The sequence below is a fragment of the Sturnira hondurensis genome, unplaced genomic scaffold (assembly GCF_014824575.4).
Source record: "Sturnira hondurensis isolate 20B ecotype Veracruz unplaced genomic scaffold, ASM1482457v3 Scaffold0021143, whole genome shotgun sequence".
Classification (NCBI taxonomy): domain Eukaryota; kingdom Metazoa; phylum Chordata; class Mammalia; order Chiroptera; family Phyllostomidae; genus Sturnira; species Sturnira hondurensis.
Window position 1 is genome coordinate 22,634,294 of NW_028093774.1, and position 24,424 is coordinate 22,658,717.

Consider the following 24,424-nt stretch of genomic DNA (forward strand, 5'->3'; position numbering starts at 1 on the left):
AGAGTGCTATTTCAAGTCATTCCAAAGGGAGCTTGCAGGATAAAAGGCTTAGCAGAGAAAGCATAAAACCTCAAGGCTCAAAAATACAACTGTCTTCCAATTGTTGATCTGCAAGCTCATGAAAGAGAAGGTTCACCTGGGGGTGTGGCAAGGCTCACTGAGGAAAGGTGCTGAAAAACAGAAGACGTAACTTTGCAAAGTTTTCCTTAATGGTCTAATAGCTTCCATTTTCTGGTCAGTTATGACTCTAAAGCTTTGGTAAATGGGCAGTAGTTGAAACCAACATTAAAAAGTAAGAAACGATAAGAGAGTAGTCTCCTGAATCCATGCATTTGTAATTTTTCTGTAATTTTTGAGGGTGTAGGTTTTACAGATTAAATACATCAAGAAGCATCATACTCTCTAAATACATCGTGGTGACATGGGCTGATCATGGGGCGGCATTGGCTAAAGATTCAGAAAAAACTTATCCGGTTTAGCCGATGTCTCAGTGATGATTTCGAAATTCTCCCAGGATGAGTCCAGTTGTGTCTCTTCAGGTTCCTTGGTCTACTTTATCTATCGCTGCTAAAAGTCCTGGGACTGAAACGCTTCTTACTAATCTGAGGTTAACTTAGTTCTAATCTGATACCAATAAATAAATATTAACAGTAACAGAAGATTTTTAGTAAGCACCACCTTTCCTGCATTGTATTTTGCTACATACATTGCTGAGAGAAAAGTATGATCTAGTAATCTAAACAGACCAATGAGAGACTCTAAGGTAGAAATGCGGACATTACCTGACAGCAGAATGTCTCTGAAAGGCTTAGGGACTATCCCCTTGGCTCAGAAATCCCATTTCTGTTGGCTGAAGGGCTCATTGCTTTTGCCTGGATATTAACTGCTCCCCAAAAGCTGTTAATCATGTTGACACAGTAAGCTATTTTAGAACTGATGGCCTGTCATACTTATTATACTTTTTACTTTATTATAAGGCCCGTTGTCTCTTATATGCAATTCTGCCACAGAAATGGAAGTTATTTAATCAACAACTGACCAGATAGAAGGCAGACGGAGGGCAGAGAGGAAGAAACCGGGCTGGCAGATGTTTCCTCCACCCAGGCTTCCCCCTCCTCCCTCAGGTCCCTGAGAGCTATTTTTCTACTTCCAGCTTCTTACCCCATCACCACTGATGCAGTAGAAGCTTTGCTATGAGTCTGAGAGATTGGAAGGAAGGGTTCTTATAAATGATACTATTTAACATTGATTACTATCCACCTGAGATCGTGTTCAGCTCTCTTTCGGAGCAACAGTCTTCAAGTGTCCTCAGTTTACGGGTCTCTCCTGGAAGGTGAAAGACGGCTTAATCATCGGCCCCAGAACCTGCTCTCAACTCGATGTGGCCTCACCCATGTATGAAAGGGAACAGAGCATCCTTGAACATTCAACGGTGTAAATTAATTCCCGAGGGAACAAAACACAGATTGGGTTACTTTCGGAGGCCGTCACTACGAAGACGAGTCTGTGAAGAGCTGGAGCCCAGGGCCCTTCTGACCACCAGCGCTCGGCCGATGGTGGCCCTGAAAGAGCGAGCTCCTCCCCTCACACTGGCTGGAATCCCGCTGCTCCCGGTCCCCTCTGAGTCACATCAGAGAAACGCGTGGAGCAGATGGAAGCGCCCTCAGAGACCCTCGGGGCCCCTCTGATTGATCTTCATGCAGACTCATGAAGCAGTGACGCAGAGAAGGGGACTGCGTCAGTATATTTACTTTAATCACCGAAAAGTTTTCATTTATAATTCATAAGTACTTACACTGCTCGGGATGCCTCATTAAAAAGGAAGTCATTTTTTTTTTTACCTTTTTATAGCCACAGGGAAGAGAAACCTTTTAAATGTAGTATAAGAATAAATTGTTACCAAAATAGAAGCTGGTGCCCACTAATTGCAGTGCTATCCCACCAGCGTTTATAAAATCATCATCACCATTGTATAAAGAGAGGAGAATGTAATTTACCCTTAAGCTAGTACAATGAGCAGCTTTTTAAAAACTCAGCACCATAGCAGTGACTATCTGATGACCGTTAAATACACCAATTCTTCTCTCTCAGCAAGTGCTGGCTGAGTGGTTCCAGAGCAGGACAGGTAACAGTGGAGATTAAGAGAGAAATGTCAGAGGGAAAAAAGTTACTTTGATATACATTTAATGGATGTCTCATCATTAGCAAGCATTTATTAAGGATCTGGTATGGTTCTGGATGCTTTGGAGGATTCTTTTTTAAAAAAATATATTTTATTAATTATGCTATTACAGTTGTCCTATTTTCCCCCCTTTACATCCCTCTACCCTGCACACCCCCTCCCACCCACATTCCCCCTCTTTAGTTCGTGTCCATGGGTCATACACATAAGTTCTTTGGCTTCTACATTTCCCATATTATTCTTACCCTCCCCCTTTCTATTTTCTACCTACCATCTATGCTACTTATTCTCTGTACCTTTTCCCCTCCTCCTCCTCCCACTCCCCTGTTGCTAACCCTCCATGTGATCTCCATTTCTGTGGTTCTATTCCTGTTCTAGTCGTTTGCTTAGTTTGTTTTTGTTTTTATTTTTGGTGTGGTTGTTAATGTTTGTGAGTTTGCTGTCATTTTACCCTACATGTTTTTTTTTTATCTTCTTTTTCTAAGTCCCTTTAGCATTTTATATAATAAGGGCTTGGTGATGATGAACTCCTTGAACTTGACCTTATCTGAGAAGCACTTTTCTGCCCTTCCATTCTAAATGAAAGCTTTGCTGGATAGAGCAATCTTGGATGTAGGTCCTTGCTTTTCATGGGGCTTGGAGCTTAAGATATTGCCCAGAAAAATCAGCTCCTACAAAGAGAAGTGGAAACTCCGAGTTGTCTCAAAGGGCGCGCTGGGGCACTGCGACTGGCCACTGACCAGAGAGAGGCTGGAGAAATTCAGCAACGGGACTGTCAAATGCATCAGGTCCATTGCCAGACGCAGAGAACAGAGCGAACCGGGGCTGCTGAGGAGCCATATTCTGAACTCAGTCCTCACAGCGATGGAATCTGTACAGAGACTGCACTTCCTGAGTCACAGATGAGTCAGCAGAATGAGAGCCGGGGTACTGAAGGCCTGTGGGAATGCTCTTTAACGGGGTGCTGTTCCCTGCCTGTGCCTCTGTCACCACCTAACCAGGCGAGAGAACAACCCCAGAAACTCCAGAGGAAGGTGCTACTCAATAACACAGACTGAGAAGGTACCCAAGCCTCTGCACGCCTGCTCATGACACAAACAGAGAACGACAGGGTCTTTGCCCTCACAGAACTTCCTGTCTGTACACAACAGTAAATGGCAAAGCCATGTTCAAATATAGTTTGTTATGTCTCGACTGCACATTGTACATAGGAAAGAGACGTCTCCTCACAGGAAGAAAAGACAGTGGGGATCAAGTCTGTGCTTACACACGAAAGATGGAGACAGGCATGCAGGTAGCCCACTGCAAAGAACCTTAAAACCACGTGTGTAGCTCTCCCCTATCCCCAGGGTCGAGACCCAGCCTGCTAAAGGCCAGCAGAAAATTCCCAGGCCAGTGGTGGAAAGGGGCAAATCCAAATGTGAGCTCAGACGCTGGCTGCATGCTGGCTGATGCATTAAGGGGGCTTCCCCACAGGTGTGTGTTTTGAGAAGCCCCGCTTCAGCTCTGTAACAGGCTCTGTCATGGTTTCCAGCGAGGCTTTTGAACCACCCTTCTCATTTAGAACAATCATAATCCACTCCTTCCCTTAAACCTACCCAGACCTCTAAAAAGGGAGGGAACAGCATGGCTCCCCAGGGTGCGGAATAAGACCCCTGCCATCACCAGCCCACAGCTGGCGAGCATCCTGTGTCAATTCCACTCAACTAACTATGGTTTTCGTAGAAAAAGACGCCAGTCATGTCCCACCCAGGGCTTAGGTAAGCAACCACTAATTAAAGTGATTCTAAAGCCCTTTTCAACTAGAGAGACTTGATGTATAAAAGCTGAAACAGTAATAGCGGTATAGTTCCTTTTCCACCTACAAAAGATCTTGCCTAGCAGTCAGGCTACATGTGAATGTGATTTGCTTTTCAAGACTGTTGGTGCCCATGAGGCTTCTCTCCACCTTGTACAAAGCCATGCCCACTCCAGGGGAAGCCACTTGCATGGAGGTGAGATGACACTGGTAAATGGTCACAGGCCAATTCCACCCAGAGACGTCAGGACCTTTTAAACTCGGAATTGGTGATGCAATTTCTAATCCGCACTTTGGAATGACTTGGTGGCATTTACAACATTAAATGGTTACCTAAACAAGTCTCGTCAAATTGAAATAACTGAGAGTCAAATGAGAAAAGAGTCCTGACCCCTTTTTATGTGATATTTAAGTTGATTTAAATATCCAAGTATAGACACAGAATACAAAGTGGTGGGAAAAAAATACACCAGAGAAGTGTGAAGTACTTTCAGAATGCATGTTAAAGATTGAAGTGTTCTGGGTTCTAGTACTTATTCCAATTCAATATTTTTATACTCTTTGCTGCCTTGTTTTCTCCTTGCCATGGATTTTGCTAGTTCCTATTGCTGAATGAATAAGAGAAAACAAACTAACAGATAAACCATTGGAGCTTCACTGAAACTGTATCAATATCTTTGTTTTCTTATATTTTAACTCTCAGTGCCAATAGGATTTCTTTACCTTTGTTTTCTTCTTGTTAAACAAACTCAAATCAGAATAACCCTGCTTCCTGCATGGAACAAGTTTTCACCACAAAAGTTAAATTAATAGTGACTCAGCGGGACCTTGCTCTCCACCTTTCCCTGGTGTCTCTGCTGACGCTGCCTCACACTCGTCAGCCTCCAGCCTGCTCTCTCCTTGAGACTGAGCACCGTGCCTTCAATTAAATTGCAAAGTCCTGATGGAGAGATATTTGAAGTTGACGCTGAAATTGTCGAGCAATCTGTGACTGTCAAGACCATGTTAGAAGATTTGGAAATGGATGGTGAAGGCGATGATGACCCAGTTCCTCTACCCAATGGAACGCAGAGACATTAACCAAGGTCGTGCAGTGGCACACCCACCGCAAGCATGACCCTCCTCCTCCTGAGGATGAGGAGACCAAAGAAAAATGAACTGAAGATATCCCTGTATGGGTCTAAGAATTCCTGAAAGTTGACCAAGGAACACTTTTTGAACTTACTCTGCAAACTATCTAGACATCAAAGGTTTGTTTGATGCCACATGCAAGACGGTTGCCAATATGATCAAGGGGAAAACTCCCGATTTACAAGACATTCAACATCAAAACCAACCTTACTGAAGAAGAGGAAGCCCAGGTAGGCAAAGAGAACCAGTGGTGCGAACAGAAGTGAAACATTGTGCCCGACACCGCTACGCTGTAAGGGTTCTTCTAAATACTACTTGCACTGTTCTGTTTATATGGTTAAGATTAGGCAAACAGTAGACAGATGCAGGAACAAATCAACTGTATTAGCAGAGTATTGTCCTCATTGTACGTGTTGTTTGGGTACAGACTGCAAACCCATGGCTGAGTTTCTTCCAGTATGTTCAAAAGTTTCTTTTCTCTCTGCTCTGGATAAAACTGAACTGTGGGTCCTGGCTGGTGTGGCTCAGTGGACTGAGCACCACCCTGCAAACCAAAGGGTTGCTGGTTCGATTCCCAGTCAGGGCACATGCCTAGGTTGCGGGCCAGGTCCCCAGTAGGGGGCGCTTAAGAGGCAACCATACAGTAACGTTTCTCTCCCTTTCTCCTTCCCTTCCCTTCTTTCTAAAAATAAATAAATAAAATCTTAAAAAAAACAACAACCCTGAATTGTGGGTTCTCTATAGTAAGTAACATTTTGGGCTTTCCCTCTTTTTGTAAAGTGATTTCTACCTAGTTTATTGTCCATTTATCTTTAGTTTAGTGACTTTTTAAAAGCTGACATTATAAATAAAACAGCTTTCAGACGTTCTCTTAAATAGAAGAAAAAGTAGTGACTCACACGGATGGTGAATATCTCTAAACTGGCCAAGCAGAAGGTAGCTTATGCCAGGTGACTCAACAAATCCATACAAGCGGCTGCATTATACAGGGTCACTGGTGGTGAGCAACAGAAGTTCTGCCTGGCTACTTATGAGGCAAAGGAATGTGTTGGAAGGACATGAAAAAACAGAGGATCGACAGAAATGTCAGACAATCGGGCAGCAGCTGAGGGTGGCTGCCTTTGGGGCCATCCGCCTGAGGTGCGGCAGCAGCGCGAGAGCACTGGACTCCAGGACGCTTCTCTCACTGTCATTGACACTCCTGCCCCGAACCCCGTCTCATGCATTCCTCAGCTTCTGCATCACTTCCACCTGATCTGAAGCCCAGAATGAGAGGGCTGATTGGTCAAGTGTATTCCACCTTCTTTCCAGGGGGCAGGAAGATGGAATATCCAGCCATTTCAGCTTCTAAGCTAGGACTCTCCCTCAAAGGAAAAAAAGGTCAAGACCCATTGTAGTGAAGTATCTCTTTCTATCAAAGAGGATACGAATACAATTTCTACCACAGGAAGCAGTGGGCTTCCTTAGTATACTCATAACATCCATTTCTACAGTGCCACTGGGAAGGTATCTCTGCGGAGGTCTTGCTCAATTTTACACTTGCATTCTGGTTTTCAACAGGAGGTGACATAACATATCCTCATACACAGTATCTGGCAGGCCCTTGGCATTTGATGATTCCATAAATTTGTCTTCTGTTCTCAGAGTGTAAACTTTATGTGCACTGCTTCCTACTAGTGTTAATACAGACTGTACTGTAGGAAGGATTTTACAAAATGGTCTAGGGAAAGCCTCCAGCACGAATGTGTATGTGGACGACTGGAATTCTGAGACCAGTGAGGAAACCCAGCTTGACACCCAGCAGTTGTTCCTTAATTTGTAGTGTCTGAGAATTCGGGGAGCCCCTAACTGTCCATGAGCTACTGCAATCCAAGATTAAAAATGTCCATGAGCTACTGCAATCCAAGGTAAAAAATTAAACTATTTTTAATACATGAGGGAAGCATATTAAATGGCACATTCCAGCTTCATTTTCTGTGCCCAGAGATGTAATTAATGGTTATGTCTGTGCGCAAAGAACCAGAGAAAATGGAAATGCTGCTGTAGGGTTAACTCTGAAGCCTCAATGCCATGGAAGTATTAGAATACCGTGCCAGGTGACTCTAGAACAACCGTGCGTGGCCTTCAGGGAAGGCAGTTGTTAATACCATTTCTAATCAATGGTGCATTGGCCACCACATATGAAGACAGAGGTATGGGCAAATAGAGGCAAAAGGACAGAAGCCTTTGTGAATGTGGAGTGTGTGTGTGGGACATGGGACACCTATCCTTTGGAAATGGCCAACACACTCAAAGGTAACTGGTTGTGGCAGGAATCACCAGAGAGTGTCAATACGTAGGTACAGGTTGCAGTGGAAGGGGAATTACGACAGCAGACTAAATGACAACTCCAGAGGTTGATGCAGTGGTTAGAGAAGCAGAGGAATGATCTAGGCAAGAGAAGAGTAGCTACCAGGGAATGCCAAACGGGCTTCGTTGTGACCGACAACTTAGGCCACTGAAAGAGGCTGCCTAGAACTCTGTGTTTGGAAAGATGCTACGTCTATGTCGGGAAAGAGTAATAGGAACTGGCATGGAGAAACCCAGTCCCATGAAGTCTAGACCACAGGATTACCTGTAAGCATAAAAAGACAGATTTAATATACATGTAAAAGATGCTTTCTAGAAAGCGGCAATATGATTTGGCCGCCAATCATGCTAGTGTTCTTCCCTTTGACAGGCAAGCTTGGCTCATGTCACAAGGTAGTCAGAGAAAGTAGTGGGGCCACCAAATTTAGGGACTTAGCTGATGGCAAAAGAATTGGCAATCCCAGTCACGTCCATCCAATCAGACCCTGTGGCTCCCCGGCACGCAGTATCTTCCCACCTCATTCCAGTGAATGGAGGAAACACTTAGAAAAGGCGTTATGTGTAAGGCATAGGTTTGAAAGAGAAGAGGGCTATTGTAAGCCAGGGCATAGCAGCGAAGTCTGGGAGAGGGAAAGTCCAGTGAGTGCTCTGAAGGAGAGAGCCAGGAGGTACAATAGTAACAGACTTCACTGTTCAGCATGGTCAGCGTTGACCAATTCTCCTGCTGCGGCCTCTGTCATTCCCCTTAGGGTCCCCTCTCTCGTGTTTAGCAAAGGGTACCTCGTGGGAAACTCCGGACTCCTTCAGTTCCTTAGTTCTAGGATAGGAGCCAGGTAACTACAGTATGTCTCAAAATCTGTAAGACGAAACAGCAGATGAGAGAGGACAGGAACACTGAAAGGATGAGAAATACTGAAGAGCAAGGTAAGGTAGGAAAAAAGTACTGGAGAGAAATACTCCCAGAGATCTGGAGATTCCGAGATGAAAGACGTACGGGCAATGCAAGAGCTGCAAAGGCATCTTGAAGGTGATGCAAGAACCGATAAATGGAGCTGCCACTACTGCCCGAGAGATGAACCTGTTGTCTCTGTTTCTGCCGCATCCCCTTAGACTCCCAGGTTCCTTCTCCTAAGAGGAAGTCATCCCAGTGCATGTAAAGTCAGTCACATTTTCAATAATCACCATAACAATACGGCTTTGAAAACAAACCATAGGGATTTAAATGCCAAGTACAGCAGACTTCCTTTAGTCCAATGCCAAACACCTTTCGACTAAAGCTGAGACTAAGATCAATGAAACCAAGTCTTTGGCCTAAAAGAGTTTGTCAGAAGCTGACGGGGCAGGTTGCAACTGACAGAGAAAAGACTACAAACAAAGCATGTCTGGCTTCTAAACCTGTGACCAGAGATGTGATACGAAGCTCAGGGGACATGGTTACACAATCATAGCCAAGCAGGGAAAAAAAGTGTTAACATAGCTGCAAAATGATTGACACATGCAAAAAACATACAGAATATATATAACCTGAGAACTGTCTTCATTCTTAGAAACACTAGGACCAAATACAATGCCTGGCATGAATCAGATGCTTAAAGTGATGGAAGAAACAAATGAAGCCAATGGTCCCCACGGCAGAGTTGTAGTATAGCTGTGCAAAAAGTTACATGGGTTACGGATGAGGGGATGACTAATCCTGAAGACTGCCTAGGATTTTACTGTACATTTTAAAAACTTATCTTTATAATTACAACTCAAACTCCCATGGAGCCCAGCCCAATGGTGGGCCCCTGGTAAGGACCAAAATCAATTTAATCACATCAAGTTTATAAAACAGATTTACTTTTCTTTTTTTTTTTAAGCTAAGAGCTTCATTTTCTTGAAAAGATTTTATTTACTTATTTTTAGAGAGAGGAAGGGAGGAAGAGAAGAAAAGAAACATCAATGTGTGGTTGCCTCTCATACACCCCACCTGGGCATGGAGGGGTATAACCCAGGGGCGGGCCCAACTGGGAATCGAACAGACAACCCTACGGTTTTCAGGTCAGTGCTCCATCCACTGAGCCACACCAGTCAGGGCAGGTTTACTTTTCTTTAATGTTTACTAAGAAAGTAGAGATAGGAGTTGAAATAATGGAGAAAAAGATGCTTCAACCCTTGTCACTCCTAATTCTCTTCTCTACTTAATTCACCAACACTGTGCCATAAATTATTCAGCCTATCCTAATGACCTCCCCAGAGAATTATCTTCAAGGCACAGTTAGTTGGTTGTGGCCTACACTCCAAACTAACTCTGGGACGTGAGAAAGATACTAAAGTTTATTCATACATGAGGATTTCAGTCATGCTGCGAGAGAGAAGGGAATAAAATCACCTCACAGAGATTACTATTCAACCCAAAGAGGCACGTGGAATGGCACAGTTAGAGGCTGCAGCTGGCAGCTTATCAGAAAATTGTTTTTCAAAACATAAAGCTCTAGTTGTATAGTGTATTTAGATACATAGCATCTGAAGGATGTTTAAATAACCAAATGGAAACAATAGGGTTCTTCCTAGAACAAAATGATGATTTCCTTAATGCTACAGACAGGGAAGTTCAGAAAGACGAGACTCCAGCAGGAGATCTCAAAGGAACCTCCCGGCTCGACCCGGTGAGATGATGCCAAGAGTCACATTCAACCCAAACATCACTCTCTAGCAAGATTGGATTGAAAAAAAATTGAGAAGCCAGAAAATATGAGTGAGTTGGCAGGACCTGGGAATCTGGCCCAAGGGAACATAGTCTGTGAGCAAAAGAAAACAAATAGGCAAAAGCTAGGTCTGAGTCAGGTGTGGGAGCACCGAAGGAGGGGCACAAGGGTGCAGTGGGAAATGATGGCCATGGAGAAGTTTATGGAAGCAGAGAAGTTTGAGCTCTCCTCCCCCCTGGGGGAAGGAGACCTAAAGGGATCAGGAAAGTGGCTGCCCGAGGGGCCCCAAATGGGGACCAGAGTCCGACACTGAGGGCTGCCCCCAAAGGCTTTCCTGTCACTGTCCTCTCCCCTGCCTCACACATCGACCAGACAGCTTTTTCTGAGAACTCCATTTGTGTGCCTGGCATGCACCCTAAGGTGCAACATCAGCTCCCTGGGGCCTACTCTATGGCAACGGGAATAGACTGCAGGGTCATTTTCCAGGTAAACGATAGGAAAACAATCACTAAAAATTCCACCCACTTTGCATAAGGTAACACGCCAGCTTCAGTCTGTGGAGGACCAGTGTGGTGGATTCTTTGTCATCACTCCTGCCCTGTACTATAAGAAAAATATTTTTCCTTCGTCCCCAGTTCTGGTTCCTGATACAGAGCTTAGAAAACCCTTGGAATTTCCTGGGTGGCAGGGGTGTCTTTTGTTATGGCATAATGAGCCCCTTTGGTCTACACCCGAGTTTATGCCACCAAGGTGACGTGAGGTGGGCCCTTAGTTTCAAGGGAAGGGGTGGCCACACCTGTGATTACAGGGTTAGCACTTTCAGCTCCAGCCTCTGAGGAAGTGAGGGGGCAGAGATTGAGTTGAACTACCGACGGCCAGTGATTTAACCAACCAGGCCCAGGCCATGAAGCCGTGATGGGGAAGTCTGGGGGAGCTTCCTCCTTGGTGAACGTACCGGGAGGGTGGTGCCTCCCAACTCCAGGGGACAGAGATTTCTGCTCTCAGGATCCTTCCAGCCCTCACCCCATCTCCCTCTTCATCTGGATGTTCATTTGGGGTCTTTCCAGTAAACTGCAATCCTACAGATTGTCCGTTCCTGAGTGTGGATACCTTGGGATACTTTACCTGTGGCTGGTGTCGGAGGTGGGGGACTTAGTCCCTAACTTGTGGGATCTGCACTAACGGCAGGTAGTTAATGTCAGAATTTAGCTGAACTGCCAGATACCCAGTGGTTGCTGGAAAACCACAGTGGAGCCCCATTAAGAAGCGGCATTCACTTCCCCCTCCTTTGGATCTGGGCTGGTCCCATGACTGTAACTAAAAGAAGTCGCCCTGCTTCTCTGTCCCCTCCAGGGCTCACATGGCGCGTGAGCAGATGCTCACAGATATTCGCTGGGATACAGACAGACAGGCCTTCCCTACTTCTTACCAACAGAACCACATGTTTCTGAGTGTCCCTCAACTAATTACCTACCATCCATCAATAAGCTGTCAACTTCACAGACCGCTCCAACGCTGGCACTTCTGCTAGTAATGCAATGCAATGTTTATTCAATTAAGGCTCTTCATCAGAGACTCTGAGTGCACATGGGTATTTAAGGTTTTTAAACATCCAACAATTGTGCTTGACAGTGAAAAATCAACACGATCATGCGCTATCACATTGCTAGAAACGCAATAAGATGTGTGCGCAATGCTTAATAAAAGTGAATATTTATGGTGCATTTTGAGCAATTATTTAGGTTGAGAACAGATATGAAAGCACAGGCACAGTATAACTGCTTATAAATTGTATTGATGGACACTGGCCAATAATAAACTTAAGTTTGATTAAACACATACACTACATTTACGAAATCGAGTTATTTAATGCTAGACTGTCATAGTTTATAACATTTATTTTAGTCCTAATGACTCTAAGCCTTTAATCTGACTCTACTCAGCCAATAAATACTCTGTAATAAGACACAATCATAAGCATATCAATAGCTGTTTAAGTCCTACTTGCATTTTTTTTAAACAGGCAAAATGGGAAACAGCTCTACTGTCCTTCAGTGGAAGGACATTTCCATGAGCTGAACCAGACTCTGCTACATCCACACCATGGACTGCTACTCAGCAAGAAAAAGGAAAGAGCTCTTGATTCATGCATGAATAAATCATGGGGCAATTGCACTGAGGGGGGAAAAAAGACTCTCCTAAAAGATTAAATACTGCATGATTCCATTCTGGAAATGACCAATTATGGAAACTAAACAGAATCATAGTTGCCAGAGGTCAGACAGGGGAGGGCGGGGTGTGTCCCTGTCAGACAGGGGAGGGCGGGGTGTTAACACAGAGAGGAGCCTTGTGTTAACGGGACTGAGCTGCACTTGACTATATCTATGTCAATACCCTGGTTATTACAGCTGGTTATGATAACATACCCGGCTGTGATATTGCACCAGGGTTTTGTAATGTTACCACGGGCGGTGTGGGGGAAATAAAGAATCTCTTTGTATTATTTCCTACAACTGCAAGTGAATCTACAATTACCTCAAAATTACAGGTTTAATTTTTTTTTAAAAGTCCTGTTTAATTGTGTTCTGTGCTAGAACTCTGCCAAAACTCTAAATGAATACTGCATTTTCACTACCCCACATTTTAAAATCATTAATATATTCTACTAGAAAATCTTCTTGTTCCCCAAAGTCAAGAAACTCAGCTTAAGAATTATTACTTGTCTTCAAATCAATTTAAATCTTAAATTTTTTTAAAGAAGAAATTAAACAACAAATATTAAAATGTATTTAGGCTGTACTTAGGTGACATAAATCTCATAATTTAAAAATTAAAAATGAAGATTTAGTGTAGTAAACAAAATGTTCCTTTACATATTAATTTCATAGTAAAGGTAACACCTCATATTTTTTTAGAAATGCTGCTCTTTCTACTCCACCCTTTTCAAGGTGGCTTAATATATCGGTGACTTTATAGCCAATGTATTCTTTTCTTCTATCTTTGTCACTTTCCCTATCAATTTAATCTTAAATCACATTCTCAAGACCCTCACCAGAACAGGCTGTAAAGTTCATGACAGTCTCTTTAAAGAGCAAACCACAAAGGCAGGGAACATTTTACCACAATAATTTTAAAGCTGCTCTTTTGACTTGGGGACTTCTTAGTAAACCTAAAAAAAATTAGCATTCCATTTTTCTCTCCTAAGTAATGCATAATCCGCACACGCAGCCACAGCCTCATGCCACCCTTGTCCCCACCCATGGGGTGGACTGAAGCCGATAGACAAGATGAGAAGTGATGGGGTGTGGGGTCAGGGGTAGGTGCTTAAATGGAGTAATGCAGGGGGACGGACCGTTTTGTACATTACAGTCACTTAAAAGACAAGCAAGCCAGCGGCTAGAGCTGCGTTTTCCTTGCTGATTCAGCGGCATCAGACCAGCCAGGACAAATGTTCTTCTGATCCCAACAGCCTCCTGGACTTACCCACATATAGTCAGTCACTTGGCTATAGTCGGTCACTTCCAACACTCTGATTTAAGAGTGCCACACGCAAAAGAGAGCACTCATGTATTTTCTATTTCCCTAGTAAGAATTGCCCAAATAGTACCCTCCCCAAGAGCATGGCGGCATTCAAAGGCACCAGTTAACCAAATGCACGATGAGACAGAAGCACTCACGATGCCACAGCACTATCCTGTGGGACAGAAAGCCATCCTCAGGTCTCCTTTGTGGGAATGAGGACCACCCCTTCGCCACAGGCTCTGTGTGAGCAGGAGGAGCCCCCCCCAGAAGGCACAGGGCAACTACCAGTAGACACAGCCACTCTAACTGTGCGCCTCCCTGCACTCAGGAGCCCATGGTCAGAGCCAGATGTTCCTGTGGAAGCTCAGTCCACACCACTCCATGGGGATTTTCTCCCTCAGCGGATGGGGCTGCCAGTGGGCATGGCCCCTTCCCTAAGCAGTGGTCTCTGCCAGGGGGTCAGCCAACCCAACAGGCGGCCCCTCTTCGGCACACCTGCCACAAATCTCTAGTAAACACAGGCTAATGAACATGTAAGGAAAATGAGGGCTTACGTCTCTTAAAGGGAAACTAAGAGGAAGAAAGATTCACACCACAAAACTCTTAGAAAAGTGCTAGAGAAGTAGCTAGATCCTAGCTGTTCACTACACATGGTCAGCAAAAGATTGCCTATTATACCTGAAAGGGAGATGGAGGGGGGGCCTGGACTGCGGGCAAAGGTAAGGAGGAGGCCACCAGCACATGCTCAGCACCCGACATAATACAGCAAACAGGTGATTTAGCATATTTACAGCACTGTTAAGGAAGCATTAGGGGCACAGTGGTCACCCACCCAGTTGGTTTAGCGTCGTCTGGAGAAGCTCTGTTCAGCCCCTGATGGGTGGTTCGATCCCCTTTGATGCCACCCTTTGAAGCCAAGCAACCTTTGCCCAGGTGTTCTGAACAACTCAGCCTTGGGTGCCAACAAGGACTCCCCTGGAAGGACGTCTCCAAGGCAAGGCAGGAGTGCTTCCTATTCTGTCACAAGCATTTGGTGTCCCAAGGAAGTTGATACAATTCATATTTGTTGACTAGTAAGGAGAACATTGGAAAATGATTATCATTAAAAATCTTTGGAAAATGTCAACAGGAGTCTCTCCAGTACAGAAGACACCCTCATTCTTGTCCCCAGTGCTGTCACCTTCTCTCTTCACATCACGTTGTCTGAGTTTAGGCCCTTACTCAACATTGGATAAGGGTGTGGGGGTGGGGCAGTGGGGTAAAAAGCTTTTGTCTGAATTCAGTCTTTGATTTCCAACATCTGTGTCACAAAACTGTTCCAGACACTTCTTTGTAAATGGAAAAAGATTTCTTTCTATAGTGAAAGTTATTAAGGGATGATAAACAATTTATAATTCAAAAATTACACAAAAGGAAATTACTTTGTATTTCTGTAGCTACAATAATAGCCAGTTACTGCAAATCCTTTTCTATTTCTATTTTAAAAGAATTCAGGGTTTTTTTCCACCAGCAATGAATTGTTTAAAACCCAGGGAAACTGTTTACGGATTAAACTCTATTTCAAATGCCTCGGACACACTGATATTCAGAAGCATCCTATGGTGATTCTTCTTGCACAGTTAAGAATCCCATTACAAAGCCCTCAATTTAAATACAGATTTTCAGATAGTAAGTCTTTACCTAGAATCACAGGCTCATTTGTTGCTATGCTTTCCTGTGTATTGAGTTCATTATTAAGGGGAAAAACGTTGATTAAGCCTATCCTTGCCTGTAGTGGTTTGCTGCCAACTGTACAAGCAGGTTAAATTGATGAGATTCCTGTGAGTTTAGAAAACTAGAAACGCATTACAGACAGAGTGACATTTTCATAACTAATACGGAAAGCTCACAAGGAGCACAAAATATAGCACAGCAAAGCAGACTGTATTGACAAAGAGATTAAATGCCTGTTACTATTATTAGACAGCAAGTGGAAGAAGTCAGCCTCATGCACAGGCTGCAGGAGGCCACAGAGCGCACATCACGTAGCTTCCCTGTCAGGCCTCCATCAGGGCATTAGCCGGCAGTTTGAGGAGGAATTTTAAGTGGATGCTATAGACTATGACTCTGTATATTCTGTCACTTATTGATCTTTTGGGGCCATTACAGTCATTGCCCGAAGTAAGCAAGCTCTGGCCAATTTGGGGATAAAACCAGTCCTTGAAAAGACTAAGGACAAGGGACATCCATTACGGAGTCAAGAAGAGGGCATTTCCATTTCCATGTTTTTCATCTGAAGCCTCTGAATATTTCTCTACGTTTTGAGGAACATTTACGTCTTGGTTAAGATACACCACCCTTGCTTTATATAAGGCGCTTATGAAAAGTTTTATGCAGGTTACATTTTTGAAAACGGCATTGGTTAAAATTCAAAAGTGGGTCTGTTATTTTAAGGAACCCTCTTACTAATTTTTCAGTATTACAAATACTCTCTAATCTCAGAAACAAAAGGTAACTCCTACTTCACCCGATTCCAGGTCTGATTTTGCCACGCCAAGTTTCCAAAGTGCTAGTCACACTTTCAGTCTGATGCTATGTTATGCACGATTTTGGTCTATGCTGGGTCTCCTCATCAGAACACACAGACCCTGAGGCGGGGACCCATCTGAGAAGCAAGTCTCTTAGGGAAATAAGAAGTAGCTTTGCCAGGCACAGTTTAAAACTGTATTTCATGATTTCTACCAAATGTGTTGAAACTTGTCATTTTGGCTGATGAACAGTTCTTCTTTCTTAATTCCTACACTTTAAGCTCAGAAATTTTAAACTCAGAAAAACTAAAATTAGTCCTACGATGATAAACTGTAAGATCTAGGAGATCTTGTTTATCACTTTAAGGATAAGAGATTTATATGTGACTCGCCCTTAGTCCACATAACTAGAACATATTTGGCTTTTCATTTCATTCCATTTTTTTCCCTACATTTCAAGGTTTACCTTAAACAAATGAAAGATTCTTAGGAGGTGTACACCGGGAAGAAAAAGATGAGCTGGAACCCCAAGTGCTAGCCTGATTAGGGTTCCGAACAGAGGCCTGTACAGCTCACAACAGACATGGTGATGTCCCCACAGTTATTAAGCCACAGACCAAGATTCCCAGAGACTCTGTGACAAGGGGAAATCAGTTTTACTAAAGAGAGGTGGTATTTAATGAAATCCAAGAAAGCTAAAAAGGAAACATATATGACAAATGATGACTTTGGGAGCCTTCAGGCAACCTGGATTTTAATCTGGCTCCAAAACGTACTAGCTGTGTGGCCTTGGGCAAGTAAATTTAATCTGAGCTCATTTTCCAGCCCCAGAGACTCCTTGTAATCAGACTGGGCAAATATCCAGAATTTGTGCCAACTATTATTATTACTATTATTATGACTATAGATTAACAGATGAGACACCCAAGCCAGGGTCAAGGCAACTCTGGATTAAGAGATGGACTGGTTCCAGCTCTGCCTAAAGGGTATTCCAGTTTGGCTAGTGACTACCTGACTCAGGTGCTCCCCATCACAGAGTTCGACTAAGATGCCTAGAGAACCAGAAATGGTAATGAAGCAGAGAGATCCATTATGATGGACAGCGATGGCCCCACCCAGTCCTATGTAAGCAATGAGTACACGATGTTGTTGGCCTATTATCTTCCACACGATGAAGTAGAGGCTAGACAAGGGTTTCTCCACCTTGCCACTTTTGACACTTTGGGATAGGTCATTTTTTGTTGTGGAGAGCTATCCTCTGCACTGTAGAATGATTAGCAGTAGCCCTGACCTCTACCCATTAGATGCCGGTAACATGCTGCCCCAAGGTTTTGACAACCAAAAATATCTCCAGACATTGCAAAATGTCCCCTGTGGTGCTAGGGGCAAAATAGCTCCCAGTTAAGACCTATCTGCCCAGCCTAAGGTGCGGTAGTGGGAATGCGTACTGGGAACACAAAGAAGATGAAGATACAATCCCAGTCCTTGAAAAGTTCTCAGTAGAATGAGAGTCTGACATGAGTATGTGTGATGTTATGAGTGAGCAATGTAGCCCAGCAGACTCCAGGCACAGAGACCACAAACAAGGGCTCAGAACTAGATCCTCTTGAAGAGCAGTCAGAAACCCACTGGGGCTGTCCTGCTGTCCAATGCTTCCACGGCTGAGCAGGCGACAATAAACTCCCACCACCTCCCCCTCCTCCTGGAAGGATGCGTTGATAGACAGGCCACATAAGGTGTCCATGTGTGGCACTTGGTGGTTGTTCACTAATGGAGCCCAACTGCACATCTGTGTAGGTGAGCTGAGCCTGTAGACTATGCAACAACACGGTGTGCCTTGAGACTTGACAGTCCACCAGTGTAGACAGGTCTCCAGTGAGAGCCACCAGGGCCTTCTCCCTTGTCCCATTCCCATCCAGCCTGGCCAAATCACACAAGCCCTCAAGGCTGTGGAATACAGCACTGTTTACCAATGGGTTGGCAGTACAGATGAGGCGTGGGATAAGAAAAGTATGGTTGTTTTGCCAGTTCTGATCTCACTGTGGGGAAATTAAAAAGCTGAGTCAGAATCTCTACCGTGATGTCAAATTGATACTTCTCAGTAACAGTGAAGTTTTCGAGCTAGTGGTGGAGGTGGGGTGGTGGTGAGTCAGCCTTGACGTTGTGATGTTGGTGAAGAGGCTGCATGACCCTGAGGGAGGCCGATGTGGTGAAGAGCAGTGGACCAGCAAACCCAAACTCAGGAAATCTACCTCCAGCTTCTCACACTCTCTCTCATAACTGGCTATGAGAACCAGGCGACTTGCCCTCTCAAGACTTTTGATAACTTTTGTTTTTTAAGGTATAATTATCATACAGTAAAATACACAAAAGTAAGTATGCAAAACAAGATACAGAACATTTCCAACACTTCAGAGAGTTCCCTTGGGCCCCTTTTGAGCCCTTTCTCCTCCTGCCACCCAGCAATCACTAGCTAATTTCCTCCCCCATAGATTAGTTTAACAAGTTCTTGGATATCATGTAAATGGAGTCGGAGAGTGTGCACACTATTGAGTCATGCTTCTTCCACTTTGTTACGTGTGTCTGGAGGTTGCTCCTTCTACTGGTGAGCAGTACCCCACTGTCTGAGCACAGCATGACCTGGGTACCTGATCTCCTCTTGGTTGGATTCAGTTCTCAGCTAATATGAATAAGATTGCTAGTACATGATTGTATATGCCTTTTTGTAAACATATGTTTTCATGCCTTTTGAATTCCTTCCTCTAAAAAAGAGATTGCCCCAGGATTTTGAGCTTTCTATGCAGACATCTTGGGGAATGCTACACGGGTGAAGGAAGGAGAAAACAGCAAATGCAAGACTTCCATCTGTGTTACAGATGAGGCGTTTGTGTAAGATGTCATTTGAGGGAAGCGTTTCACACAATATTTGGAAACCACCTAATGAATAATCTCTGTCCCATTTTTAGCTCTAAGAAGTGTCTAGGATGCTTCAGTAATTTCAAGGAAATTATTTCACAGTTTATACCTAAATTATGTCCTCTAAGTTTTCCATGACAATCGCTTACTCAAATTCTTCTAATAGATCCTGCATTGCATGGAAAATACAATAGAAATTCATCAGCACAACCTTCACAGTTGCTCTCCAAGGCTGTCTGGATACTTTTCAAGGATTACCTCCAAAGCTTCCACTTGCCCTACTAATCCAATCAGAGAAACCTTGTCCTCACAAAACAAAACAGGCAATACCCATCTCTGCACTTTGGCCCAAGCTATTTCTGCCCTCAGAATATTCTTGCTGGCTTCATCAACCAAGGTTCCATCCTTTGATTTTCAACCAGATTGAAACTTATACCTTTCTAGAAACCTTGCTAAACACCCTGGGTGACTTTTGCATGTCCATTAGAAAACACATGTGTGCAGCATCATAGCTACTGGTGCATGCACCTCTATCCTCACTGGGAAATCACAAGAGCTAGAGACAGGCAGCCCTTCTGTCTCCCTCGCCCCAATCCTTTGGCTCATGTAGAGCACCAGGAATAGTTCTTGCTCATTCAAGTCTAAAATCAATACTGGCTGAATTCGATTTGTGAGTATGGATGACTGTTATTTTCCTAAATCTTTAAACTAAGTGAAAATGCAGGCTGTTCCCAGAAAGGGCAAAACTGAAAGGACAGCAGTGAAATGTACTCACGAGCTTACCTTCCTCAGTAACCTTTCAAATGCATGGTCAATTTTATAAATGGTTTCTCCCACAGAACTACCACAAATGGCCCATGGAAAACTAGTGCTGATGGTCCTTCAGGACAATTGCGGCATGATTTCCTGTCAAGGCCCAATAACATGTAACAATGACAAAAAAACGCTCCTAAGTGCGCGCAGTGCTAGTTTTCGCCCCTGGCCTAAGTCGACCATTCTCCAGAACTGTGTCAAAAGTTTTAATGACTCCTGTGGAGTCACCCCTCGGCTTGAATGTTTTCTTTCTCAGCTCCAGAGGCTGTCCTGTCCCTTCCCTTTTATATCTATTCAGGAAAACTGAAAGAAAGGCATCTGGATTCCATAAACTACCCCCCAAAATCAATCTCATTACTTTATAGCGTTGTTTTGCACCGGTCATGAATCTTCCATTTTTTGGTGTCCTGGAAACCTTCCAACATAACAGAAATATAGGTAATGCCCATCAAGAAAATATGCATTGAAACCAAAGAGTGGACTAATGTCTTTTGGAAGATTCCACTGAACCCTATGCCAAATAATAAAGTTTGGAGGAGTAACCTTTAGAAATGTATTCTGATGATCAATTTCCCCCCAAATAACTCTACACACTAAAACCACTTCTATTTTCTATCATTTTGAAGTAAAGTATAACTAAAAAATGTAACATTTTCTTGGGCTGCTAAATAAACTATACTAAATATATTTTATATATAAATTATACATATAATTTGACCTCAATGTCTCATTATCCTTACTAGGAAATCTATTGCCATGCTGGCTTGCCACACAGAACGTGCTCCCGGATGACTTGGTGTGGTGGTGTCCTGGGCTGTTGATCATGTATGACCTTAGGAAGATGTTTTGAATGCTGGGTCACGGTCCTGCCCCCAGGCTGCCAGATGCCACATCTCGTCACTGCCTACAGCAGGACTCTTCTTGCCTCTTCTTGCCTTCTTGCTTTTCTGCTTCTATTCAGACTACCAGGTGTATACAAATGGTGCCCAGAATGAAAAGAAATCATTTTCCCAGGAGAAACAGAGTGCCGCTTCTACAGGTAAAGAGCATGAATGATTCTGCTTGTGTATTTCAAATATAAATGGGCATAAAACCCGTAAAGAGTGAACCCTCATGAAGGTATGGGGTGTGTGGGGAGGGGAGGGGAGGGAGGCAGATGGAAAGTATGAACCCACAGAGTATAGGCTTTTTGATTAAAGAAAAATATTATGGGCACAACCAGGCAGCAGACTTTTTTATTTCATTCAAAGTCAAAGTCTACGGGGTCCCTCAGTTATAGCCTTAGGGAGAAGCTGATATTCACCAAAGGCAGCAGGGGGCCTGTTTTTAAAAGTGGGGGGTGAGGTTGGGGCCCAGAACCTGTAGTAAGGATATTGCTATGCACACACAACATAAACAGAGGCACCCGGCATTCAAGAAATGTTGATGATGAAACCGTCCTATTTTCAAGTCCAATTTTGACCACTGGAAGACAAAGAGATACAAAAAGACTTTCCACCATCACTGATCAGTCTTGTTAGAGGGAAAGAGCCAGCTTCAGGGGGTTATCATGGATCAGGTCACTGGATGGAGGAAGCAGCGCCTGACACTGCAGGACAATGAGGCATCTGGCTGCCCACCACACCTGGTCCTTCTAAAGAATAATTCAGATTACATCACTGCCCTGATGAACTCTCTCCTACAACTGCCCAGAGTAGCCAGAGTTAAATGCAGACTCCGTACCACGCCCCCTGTAACAAAGTCCCCATGTCAAGGCCCCCCCACTCCTGTTCCCCTTCTTTATGTGTGCTCCAAGGCTTTATGTGTGCTCCAAGGGCCCTGGCATTTCTGCTCCCCAACACCCCACCCAGGGTGTTGATTTATGGTAGATTTATGGTTGATTTATGGTAGATTTAAAGTGTGTTCCCACCCAGGCCTGGGCAATGGCTCTTCCTTCTGCTTGAAGAATGGTGCCCCCAGATCTCTGAAGGGCTGCCTGCATCTCAAACCAAAAGCCAACCTTCTGCAAGGCCTCTCTTAACCACCCTAAACATGGTCATGTAACCACGCTGTCCTATCTATTAGTGCCTGACAATATCTCAGTGGCATTTACTACCTGTCTTTCCCCCTGATATAGTGGTTATCCACGAATGAGGTGATTCTGCCCACCAGGGGACATTTGGCAATGTCTAAAGACATTTGGGGTTGTCTCAAGTGGGAGAGGAATGAGGAAGAATTACCAGCACCTAGTAGGTGGAGACAGAGGCCAATGGTGCAGTTTAACATTCCACAGTGCACAGCACAATCCCCACAACTGACTCATTCAGCCAAAACCATCAACAGCACTGTGATTGAGCAGCCCTGGAACAGAATGTAAGCTCCTTAGCTCCAACACCATTCCATAGCTGCTGCATCCTGTGCCTTTTGCACTAACTACCTGACACCCAGCAAGGTGCTCAATCAACACTGGTCAACGGACTAACCTACTGTTGATCCTGGGTTTCACTGATGGACACTGTTTGGAATCATGACTAGACCATGTTATGTTAATGGTTACACTACGTGTGTGCACATATGTGTACATAATATTCATATTCACTTATATATTATCATATCAGATATGACTCTAAGTACAGTGTGCTGCACTGTATCACTGGTTATTCTTAAGCAATCCTTTTGATGTTACTACAAATGCAAGTGTTAAAAGACTTTCATTAGGTAAGTAGAGCCTTGACAGGCATACAGAACTGATGTTTGCCCCAACTGGGCAACTATGTGAAAAGTGGTTCTTACAAAATGGTGGGTCAACAGAGATTATTCCAGTCTGGGTGGACCACATGTGTCAAATGTGCTATGGTAGATTTAAATCGTGTTAGCCTATCTAAGCTAGAACTGTGTTTCCCATGCTTCCCTCTCCTGCATTGTTCTAGGTTAGCATGGACCACACAGGCATTCTACATGAGATTTGAAAGAAGGCAGTGACACAGCAGGTGTGATCTTTGCATTTGAAAGATGGGTGAAAAGTGCCAGGTGCTGTTGCGGCTCTTGTGCATCGTTTATCTGCTGCCCGCCTAGTTGGAAAGAGCCAGCAAAGGGGCTGGTCCAGCCCTTTCTGGAACATCTCTTTCACTTTCTTTGTCCTCTGGCCAGGTACATGCTTGGTTCCATGATGAAGGTCAGTGTGCTTCTCCTGGAGGGCATTCCTGTCATGGAAGCTGCTTAAAAGCAGAAAGAGACCAATGTGGGTTCCAGTCCATCCCCGTGGGTTCAAGTTTATCTTCGCTCCCTGCATTTCATATTCAGGTTCCTTCCCACTGCCTGCCCTGCCAACCTCAGGTTCTACTATCAGACACAGATGCAAACCTTGTATTGACTGTTTAACCAGATCCCACAACTGCACAACTGAAACCCGGACCGTAAGCCCTGGTGGCTCAGCTTCTCTGCTCAAACCCTGACTAAGTCACTAGGGTTGGCAATTCGGTGGCCTTCCCACATCCTGCCATATTCTGACAAGATTGCCATACAATTGAGATCTAGGTGAATGGAATCTTTTTAGAAGGAAATAGATTTTAGCAGGTTAGCGGTGCTCAACTTGACACCAGATAATTGGAAAATGACTTGCCAAATCAGACAAAGTGGTCACACTTATAGAGCACCTGTGGTTATGATTCTTTCCTTCTTCTTAATGTCATTGAAAAAGATTTTGACTAAACAGAATGCATGCACACCTCTTCATCCCATGTAATGATTTTCTTACTCCCTTTATCATAATCGCGTGTCCCACAAGGTCCAACTCAGATGTCTTGGATCACTTGGCATGTGTGACCTGCAATGTTTAACGACTGTCATCCAAGTAATTAAACTTACTGGGATCAACTCAGATGGGGAGACTGGCCACCCAGTCCTCCAGAATGAATCTTTGTGTTGTGACTGTAACTCTGCACATTTAAATAGTTTGCATTTGTCTTTACAAACACCACGGGGAATCTGTTTTAGTAAGTACTCTACTTGGTAACTCCTGCACTGCTTTTTCAGTGATGCAGTGCAGCTCTGCTGTGTTCCAGGGAAGGTTTTTCATTGTTTGGCCTCTTATCCATTTTTCTTGAACCACATTATGAAGAAGACAGAATTAAATGATCTTAGCAGAATCTGACAGCTTATAAAGGCAAAATAGCCAGGATAGGGTCAGAAGGTACAAACCACTAAGGAAGGGCTTTCAGCAGGTAAAGGCTTAGAGCTCAGAGGCATGGCTGACAGCAGCCACCAAGGAGATGGTGGTGGAAAAAAAACTAATTCTACAGACCAATTTAATATGCACGCTGAGGAAGAGCAGGAACAGGAGGGCAGGGGAAAGCTCAGAGTTAAGCTTTCAGCTAAAACAAGGATGGAAGCGAAAAAGGTTGACAGACAAAAGCATCTTTGTATCCTGAGCTTCTCACTCTGTGTCTTACACACACACATTGAAATATCACTATCTGAGCATTCAATGAAAAGATGACACTGAGCCCTGGCTGGTGTAGCTCAGTGGATTGAGTGCTGG

The 24,424-nt window shown here is 44.0% G+C and overlaps 1 protein-coding gene and 1 pseudogene across 5 annotated transcripts in view; one reads left to right on the plus strand and one right to left on the minus strand.

Moving 5' to 3' along the window:
* Positions 1–24,424, minus strand: part of RGS6 (regulator of G protein signaling 6) — a 478,446-nt gene that overhangs the window by 286,045 nt on the left and 167,977 nt on the right. The gene's annotated exons all lie outside the window — the stretch shown is intronic.
* Positions 4,851–5,400, plus strand: LOC118976681 (S-phase kinase-associated protein 1-like; annotated as a pseudogene).